At 37.6% G+C, this 7,492-nt stretch overlaps 1 non-coding gene across 1 annotated transcript; it reads right to left on the bottom strand.

Moving 5' to 3' along the window:
• Nucleotides 1-1,874: 1,874 nt before the first annotated feature.
• Nucleotides 1,875-1,948, bottom strand: Trnat-ggu (transfer RNA threonine (anticodon GGU)). The gene has a single exon. It is a non-coding gene; the product is annotated as a tRNA-Thr (tRNA).
• Nucleotides 1,949-7,492: the final 5,544 nt, after the last annotated feature.

Raw genomic sequence — 7,492 nt, 5'->3', positions numbered from 1 at the left:
TGCCGGCCACCATCTTGGATTTCTGGGTGAAAATGATGCCGTAATGTCAAACTAATGTCAGAATCGGAATCCTTGTACTCGACATATCCGAAAAGTGTCTTTGTGCATGATTATTATTGCTCTGGTTCAAAACTTAAATTTTCAAAATGGTGGTGGCGGCCATTTTGGATTTTGGCCTCTAGCGAAAAATGCCGGGATTTTCGCGAGGGACATGGTGGCTATTTTTTTTCTCTAAATGGTCCATAGAAGTCGAATCAATCGTCAAACCTTACTAGCCAGAGAGTGGTCACCAAAGTGAACTTTTTCCCCTAACTATATAAAATAATCTTTCCATTACCTGCCTTTCCTTGGTTTAATTATACGTGGACATAAAGTGATCTTTCCATTACATGCCTCTCTTTGGTTTAACAATACGTGGACAAAGGGTGATCTTTCCATTACCTGCCTTTCCTTAGTGCAACAATACGCGGTCTTAAAGTGATCTTTTCTGTGACCTGCCTTACCTTAGTTCAACAATACGTGGTCATAAAGTGATCTTTTCAATACCTGCTTTCCTTAGTTCAACAATACGTGGTCATAAAGTGATATTTCCATTACCTGCATATCATTAGTTCAACAATACGCGGTCATAAAGTGATCTTTTCAATACCTGCTTTCCTTAGTTCAACAATACGTGGTCATAAAGTGATATTTCCATTACCTGCATATCCTTAGTTCAACAATACGCGGTCATTAAAGTGGTCTTTCCATTACCCGCCTTTGCTTGGTTCAACAATACGCGGTCATAAAGTGATCTTTTCAATACCTGCTTTCCTTAGTTCAACAATACGTGGTCATAAAGTGATATTTCCATTACCTGCATATCATTAGTTCAACAATACGCGGTCATAAAGTGATCTTTTCAATACCTGCTTTCCTTAGTTCAACAATACGTGGTCATAAAGTGATATTTCCATTACCTGCATATCCTTAGTTCAACAATACGCGGTCATTAAAGTGGTCTTTTCATTACCTGCATATCCTTAGTTCAATATTCTATTACCTCACGACCCATTATTCAAAATCGCGGACTGTGATTTGTTGAAACGCATCACGTGAAAGACCATTACTTAGCAATAAAGTGGCCAGGGCAACGAGCTTTATATTCTTCTCGCATCACAGCGGACAGCAAAGCGTGATGTAGTATATTAGCGTCGTTACGCATTCTACGCAAAGCATTATGCGCCTGTCACACTACACCGAATTTAGTAAATCCGTTGTTGTTCGTCAATGATCGTTTTATGTTCTTTTTATGTCCTGCTATCATCCGTCAAATGCGTTTCGTGTTAGGTGATGTTCGTTAAGTCCGTCGGCAAGTTTTGTGCATGCACAAAACTTGTAACGGAGTGTACCGAATACACATGTTCGGTATTTATCCGATGTGTGTTCGTATGGTGCTGCATATTGCCGGAGTTTGTTCGCTCTCTTTTCGTTCATGTTCGTTCTTTGTTCGTTGCTCTCGGCCCGTGTTCGTTGCAAATACGTTCCTGTGAGGCCTTCACCACCGGATAGCATATTTTTGCATTCGGTGATGTACGTTGACCCATACCGTGTTAGTGTCACACTACACCGGATCGGTCTTCCGTATAAGAAACGGATGGTATTTTAGCAAATCCATTAGTGTTCGTCAATGTTCGTTTTATGTTCTTCATATGTCCTGCTATTATCCGCCAAATGCGTTTCGTGTTAGGTGATGTTTGTTTAGTCCGTCGACAATACGTTTCAAGTTTTGTGCATGGAGAAATAAAGTTTAATCTATGTGGTAAATTAAATATGAGCAAGGTTTTTAAGTCAAGTCAACACATATATAAATGACACCCAGTGAAAAAATTTCACTGACTATCCAGGATTTGAACCTGGGACCTTCGGATCACCGGACCGATGCTCTACCAACTGAGCTAATAAGTCAGATGGAGAAGAGCAGTGATGTTATTATCTATAGGCCTTCAGTTCAATACCCGCCCTCTATCATCTTCTCATCCAAGAAGCTTTAAGAAAGAGGTCAGTGAAATTTTTTCACTGGGTGTCATTTATATATGTGTTGACTTGACTTAAAAACCTTGCTCATATTTAATAATTTCGGAATGATTTCCAAACCTCTTTCTTAAAGCTTCTTGGATGAGAAGATGATAGAGGGCGGGTATTGAACTGAAGGCCTAATTGGACCTTCATTTTGAAAAATGGACAAGTCTTCCTTTTTGCTTCTGCTATGGACATCCACGTGTTATTTTTTAAAACAATTGTTTATATTATACAATAATGGTGAAAACTTTTCAATGGCTTCAATTAGGCTTTCGTTTCACCAATTTGCGGCTGTTTCAAACTAAAATAGTACCCAATAATAGTGCTAAAATTGATCCAAAAAATGACAAATGGCTTCAATTGGGCCTTCATTGTCCAAAGGTTTCTCACCTCTATTGCCCCTGGACGCTGGTTGCCCTGATATATCAGATTTGTAGCCCTTTTGAACTTATTAGCCATTACTTGACCATTTTCGTCAAAGTTTTCCCCCTTAAAAGTTGTCTTTCCCTACTTTGTTCACCCTCTGAAAAAGTGCTTGCTACGTCACTGCCTCTAAGGGTCAAAAACCCTCTCAAACACCCTCTCCTCCCCACTTTTCTGATAGGGTGGACGTCCCTGTTGGTGCCACATGCCACGGATTCGCCGGTCATTTGTCGGACGTTGAACGATTGAATATAAAACGCCTGCAGGATTATTAGCGGCCACAACGCATAGAGAGACGAACGGGAATCGGACCCCCAAATCCGGACATTTGTCGGACGTTGACACCCAAATCCGATCATTTGTCGGACGTTGAACGATCGAATATAAGACGCCTGCAGGATTATTAGCGGCCACAACGCATAGAGAAACGAACGGGAATCGGACCCCCAAATCCGGTCATTTGTTGGACGTTGAACGATCGGATATAAGACGCCTGCAGGATTATTAGCGGCCACAACGCATAGAGAGACGAACGGGAATCGGACCCAAAATCCCACCGAATCTTCTGCCGGACTGGTGATTTTTCCACGGAATAAAATATTTTTGTATTCGGTGATGTACGTTGATCCAGTCCGTCGTAGTGTGACAGACCTATTACGCTTGGTTACACGTTCTGCAATACTCGCTATCACTTGCGCTTTGGCTACGCGTAGGCGCTCCACCTTGAGGTAAACAACTTGAAGTATTTGGGTAAAAAATGTGATATTTTCTCTTTAAATCGCACTATTTTGTGGTAATAGAATAGAAATAAAGGGTGCAGCATTATCCTTTACACGCAAATAATGTGTCCTCGGCAGTAAAACATTTAAATAATGGGTTCGGCTGCGCCTCACCCATTATTTACGTTTTTACTGCCTCGGACACATTATTTGCGTGTAAAGGATAATGCATTACCGTTTATTTCTTAAATATGCGGTCTTGAAGTGATCTTGACATTACATACCTTTCCCTTAATATTACCATACACCTTGTTTTGTATTTCCCTCTCCATTTTTTAAAACCTTTAGTCACAATCATAGAGCTACCACATCATGGAACAATCTCTTATGTGCTAAGAGTTTTGTAAATGTTGTCACTATAAATATGATAAATTAATAACCTGTGATATATTTAACTGTAAGCGTTCGCAGGCAAAAGCAGTTCGATCATCCGTTAAATATTCAAAAGAAACAGTTTTATTATTTGCACATTGTATTTCACATATAACCTACATGTATTCCATAACGTTTATGAGAAAAAATTGATCAAATATTAAGGGTAGACGAGGTATTGTTGGTCGAAGCAACCTAAAAATCGATTTTCATTATGTAGATCAATATATTATTGAATAATAACACATTGATGTTTTGCAAAAGTTCATTCTACAAATCGTATACTTTGCAAACTTGCTTAATTTATCGTTGTTAATGAGTTATGTACGTTTTACAAAAGTGTTGTTGTTTCAGCCCTCTTTACAACGTAACTCAAGGACCGCAGCACCTATAAAAGTATATCTGTGATATTTTTATTCTTCTACACATTCGCCATGAATTGAGCAATGCAATTTTTGCCAAAGCTCACTACCATTCGTAAGATGCTGTGAACTACCAGATCACAACAGTTTAAAATAATTAATAACCTTAAAGAGACACACACTGACTCTCTTTCCGGAGCTCTGCTCTTATAAACTCCTCAACAAAAGTTTGGAAAGTTTTGCCAACTACTACCTTCAGAATTTGGGAGTAGAGTCAACCCGATTGAACACTTGAGGGACCAGCTTTATCGTGCTGTGCGTGCCATATGCAACCACATTGAATGACCTGCGACGAATCCTTGTTGAAGAATGGAATTCCATTCAACAGTAACGTGTAACCAGGTCGGTGAGCAGCATGAGGAGAAGGTACCTGACTATTGTGGCTACCTGTGGTTTTTCCACCCGCTATTGAGGTTAGTGGCTAGCGTTGTTTGAGCACAGATTAATGGTCAATTTGGCAAATTCTGTTTGAGACCCCACTACATTCACAAGGCGCGTACTCAGCCGTGAAAAATGTTATGGTTTCAAATGGGGTGTCATTGTAAAGGGGAGTATTGTAGCTATCCAGTGATATGCAACACGATATGAATATGTCACAAATAATTGGAGATACAGATGCTTGAAAAAAACATTCCAAACTTTTGTTGAGGAGTTTATCAACTCTCTGAACCCGCACTGCTGATATTGACTATTGCCGAATATTAAAGGAATCAATATTGTGGATTACAGCAGTTACTTTCTGTTAAACACAAACACCCACACCCCAACTTCTACACACACCCTAACGCCATACACACCCCTACTCACCCACACGCCAACTCACCAATATAACCACAAACGATGATAAGACCTAAATAGATCATTACACAAATAACGTATGTTGATTATGAGGCACTGAATGCTTTAAGGATATTTAGATGGCATGTCGAACCGTTCGAGTTAACCAGAATTGTGACGATTTTTAAGATAGAAAGTGCTCAATACTCTATTTCACTGCCCCGATGAGGTATTTCTGCAGGCTTCACTTATACTGATTCCACAACTGTTTCCCGCGGCGTGTTAGCAAACAAGCATGGTTATTACCAATGGTCAAATAGATAAAACATGAATAACCTGGAATGACCCCACTATAAGGTATTGTTCTCTTATGTAAATGGGGAAGATTTAAATCTGCAACACGGGCGATTATTTCATGATATATTTATGAATGCAACATGTCAAAATGCATATCAATAGTGTTTTGTATGAGCATTACTAGAATCACAGAGTTATTGCGAAAATATAACATTGTCGAATTTGAAGGGGAAATACAGAACGTTGTTAACAAAATGTTAAATGTTGACGAGTTACAATATAGTTTTTAACATAGGCTCTGTTTACTGTTGTTGAATTAGTTACCAATATATATACCAACCACTGTTTGCAATGAAATACGATACAAGAACGGCATCTATACCTTCCAACTTAAACAAATAATTTTTTGTAGAAATGGAGCGCAGCGGTCATGAAATTCCCCTTCTTGTCTATTTTAGAAGTTAAGATAACTTATTCGTGTCCATGAAATCAGTCCATATTTTCCTTGAAATTAATACTTTAGTACATCAATATAGCAGTCCAAACTATAACTTATTCAACTAGTATTGTTGTTGTAGAGTTTACATGTAGTCTCTTTTACTCTAGCACATTGAATCCAATAATTTATCTGTATTTTCGGAGTTTAATGGAAACACTCTTGCGGAAATCGCTCGTAGCGTTTCCCGCCATTTTTGTCGATCGTGTAGTCAATTTAGTCACACGGGAAACTATTATTTTAGTCTAAGCCACGTACATGAAGAAAAAAACAGGCGTAGTAACCAATGTTAAACAACAATGATGATTGAATAATCTGTGATAATTGTGTTTCAAATCAAAAGTTTGATCTACTTATACCATTATACTTCCTCACCTTTACTGCAGCAAATTTCAATTTAATTGGAACACGGTGTGATAAGCTATTTTTTAGATTGAGGTCGACACTATGTTATCATTGATTCTTGGCGATAGACATACTACTATGATTGCAAGCGGCATTTTGTGACACACATATTATCTTTAAGAGTCACGCGTCATTTAATTCTTTGATTTTCATAATACACTTCAAAAGGCAAACTGATTATATATATGTGGGTAACCATCGGAAATTCAGATCCGATACGTGTGTAAAACAAGAACTTTACATGCTTGCTCAAAGACAATATTTTGTAACGAACAAAGCATTTCTTTGTACACGGTTGTTTGATGGCATGTAAAAGTGTGCCATTTTAAAGAAAAGTTGAACAATGATGGCGCTATTTATCTTAAATCTGGTTTACATCTTTACAACTAGGAGAAGACACTTGTATAATGTCATTAGAACATCAGAAAAAGACTAACAAATGGGAACGAAAATTTTAAAAAACTTTTTATCATGAAATGTAAGGAATAATTCATATTAATTGGCCAATTTAGATTTAAAAGATATATAAATAGCGCCCTCAATTTGCACACAAATCTACAGTTTATATAATAAAAATGACAAAAAAAGCAGAAAATGATGAATAATGTGATGTAGATCTATGTTAAAAATTGCCAAAAATATTTGTATGAATATTAGTGTGATAACTGTTGGTATTGTCCAGGTCTATAATTTTGTACATTATAGTTTTCTTAGAAAAACTAATAATCACATCAAACAAAATAATGAACACGTGTAAGACAATTTTGAACAAGAAGGTGGTCTTTCCTTTTAGTCACAACTCCATGGTTCAACAGGGGAGGATGGGTTAGGGTAGTGGTCTTCTTACTCTCTTCTCGTTTCACGCCACATGTGAGTTTGCTTTCCGATCCATGCTCTTCCTCGCATGGTTTTTTCCGGGTGCTCCGGTTTTCCTCCTGCTTCTAAAATCTCCTGCTTCTTCATATCCCTGTCCCGTCATATTTGGGGGGGGGGGGACATCCCTTTAATTTGGTAGCCTCTGAGCAATATTGGGCGTTGCCTGGCTTTGACCGAATGTTTTAAATTAAATAAATAAATAAATAAATAAATAAATATAATACGTGGATATAAAGTGGTTTTTCCATTAGCAACCTCTCCTTGGTTGAACAATAATATGGACATAAATTGATCTTTCTATTGTCCACCTCTCTATAGGACAAACATACGTGAACATAAAGTGATCTTTTCATTACCTGTCTCTCATTGGTTCACAAATATGTAAATATACATAACAATAAATTGTTTGACGTTTGATAATTGGACTATTAAGAGAACGTGTAGGTTCTGTGGTAGCAGATTTCTAGTAAGGTGTTGAAAAGTGTATTGCCTTTTAACAACTCATGATTGTGTGCAAAAAAAACTAATAAAATAATAGAAATAAAAAATATTGTAAACCAACCCGAAAAAGAAACAGATATAAT

The sequence above is a fragment of the Amphiura filiformis genome, chromosome 17, assembly GCF_039555335.1.
Source record: "Amphiura filiformis chromosome 17, Afil_fr2py, whole genome shotgun sequence".
Classification (NCBI taxonomy): domain Eukaryota; kingdom Metazoa; phylum Echinodermata; class Ophiuroidea; order Amphilepidida; family Amphiuridae; genus Amphiura; species Amphiura filiformis.
The sequence above is the reverse complement of the archived record's forward strand: the minus strand, read 5'-3'. Positions and strand labels throughout refer to the sequence as shown.